General features: G+C 39.2%; 1 long non-coding RNA gene across 1 annotated transcript; it reads right to left on the bottom strand.

Annotated features, from left to right (window-relative positions):
* LOC107032567 lies at positions 1-2,136 on the bottom strand. Its single transcript, XR_001458381.2, has 2 exons — positions 1,484-2,136; positions 1-489 (listed from the first exon to the last, which is right to left on the bottom strand). It is a non-coding gene; the product is annotated as an uncharacterized LOC107032567 (long non-coding RNA).
* Positions 2,137-2,347: the final 211 nt, after the last annotated feature.

Genomic DNA, 2,347 nt, shown 5'->3' with positions numbered 1-2,347 from the left:
TTAAATCAAACCAAAATCACGTAAATAGTTAGTCAAATATCGTGATGAATAAATAAGAAGAGAAGGAAATATCAATTTTGGGCCCTAGACCCAAATTCTGCTGCTGTAATTTTTGGGGCCTTTGGGCCTGTTTTTTTTCAAAGCCATGATACACTTTGAGTGTATGTTCGATATATACGCTATGTATATTGACGATTTTTATGCTCTCGGACCTGAAATTTCATTCAAAACTTTGTACTTTTGCGTTTTTCACTGCCTGTCTACGTTTTCCAACTGTGTATAGTATATTCACACTGTATACCAGTGTATATAGGCTGTATATCTCCCTGTTTTTTCGACTTTTCGGGCCTGGAAAAATTATTTTCAGCAATGTATTGCTGCTCTTAACCTGTAAGCCAATTTCGAAGGGGGATGGATGACTCAGAGGGTAGATTCAGCCCTGTTGGCTCGACAGGGGAATGCAAAGCGGGACGTGGAGTCCAATAAGGACTTAAGAGGAGTTCATGCATAGAAAGGAAACCAAATAAGATAGAAGTTAGGGATTTAGGTCTAATACAACATAACTAAAACAAGTAAACAAAATAAAACAAGGCAAAAGTGCATGTTATGTCCGAAGCAAAAGAACATGAAGTTATGATATATTTCATGCAACTAAGTATAGCACCTGAACTCTTGCTATGCCCTTAACAGTGGCTACCTTATGCATCAAATTAATTCTTCCAGCGAAATAAACCCAAAACAAACAATTAAAAATCAAAAATCAAGGATGTGACTAGTTCTAGGTGATGGGGGCTAGGGACGAGTTTTAGCCAAATGACCACTAAGAGAAATTAAAGAGAAGACACACATAAAGAGTAGCGCACGATATGGATTCAAGACCTCAATGTAAAACCCTAAACGGACTCGAAACAGTGATACGTTGCTTCATTCCTTCAACTTGTGGAGAAAGAGTAAATCGACATCTAACATCGTACATTATCAATGATTCCAAACGACAGACAGACAGAAAAAAATAAAAAATAAAATATAAAACGAGCAAAGAAAGAAACAGTTCGACCACTAAACAGATAAAACAAGCAAACTGGGAATAGAATGAAAATAAGGAGAGAACAGGCCAACATGGTTATACGAACATACAAGCCAACAATTAGAACTAGCTAGTTTTATGCATTCACAAATACAAAATAACAAAAAATACAGCCGGTAGAATTCGAAATTATCGATAGAAAGAGATTTCATGTTTCATGACTGAACCACGATTTTTACATATATTTTAACAATGGATATTGAACCCGGATCGAAGAAAAACATCAAATTATCAACGAGAACGGAAACAGACAAACTCACAGACTAACGAACAAATTTCATCACTGACTTGCAGCTAACTGTAAGTCAAGAACATAAACATAAGCATCTCACACAATCGAGAGTCAAACAACAACATTTTCGGAATAAGATATGCTTGAAACGGAAAGAGTATTACCTTTCAAAGTGTAGTGATTCCGGGATGGCTGGCGAGCTTGGAGAACAGCGATTCCACCTCCAAAAATGGCTCCTAGGATTTGAACAGACCCAACGATATGAGGGCCAAAGGCTGACCCAGATTTATACAGGAACTCTGTTTTTAATGTATTTGTCTTCTTTGTTTTACGAAAAAGAATTTCCTCTCACCCAAAATCTTTCTATTTTTCTAGAGCAAGAAATTCCCAGAAGACTAAAACTTAACTTAAAAATCTTTTCCCCCCAAGATCCCCTCCTCCCTTGTTGTGAACAGATAAATACATTATATAGGGGAAGCATTAGGGTTTATGGATATGGGGAAAGCTGAAAAATTCGGATCACCTTTGGCCCATGAAATTCAACATTTTGAAATCTATCACCAATTTGAACAAACATCCTTTTCTGATGTTTCAACTTTATTCCAGAAAGGGAAGGGAAGGAATCGACGCCTTCGATTGATTCCTACGTCCTTGTTGTGCCACGTGGCACCATCTCCAAGTAGCAAGGACGGAAGACGGGTCTGGTGCTGCTACGATAGTACTGGTGAGAGAGACGTTGGGGGAAGACGATAAGAAGTCACAGAAAGGAGAAAGGGACATTGAGGAGGAATCATCACGTGCGATGGGCGTAGCTGCGACGCTTCTGGTTTCTTTTGTGACTGACCTCGCGTGAGAGGAGAGGGAGACGTCAGGGTCGGGTTTAGATGGAATGGGGCTGGGTCGGGTTTAAATGGAATGGACTGGGTCGGGTGTAAGGAAAAGTTGGGTTGAAAATTAAAAAAAAAAACAAGGGGAAATGGGTTAGGAGTTTGGAGGTGGGCTGTGATGACAGGAAATTGGGCTGCTGG

The sequence above is a fragment of the Solanum pennellii genome, chromosome 10 (genome assembly GCF_001406875.1).
Source record: "Solanum pennellii chromosome 10, SPENNV200".
Classification (NCBI taxonomy): Eukaryota; Viridiplantae; Streptophyta; class Magnoliopsida; order Solanales; family Solanaceae; genus Solanum; species Solanum pennellii.
This window is presented reverse-complemented; position numbering and strand designations above follow the sequence as displayed.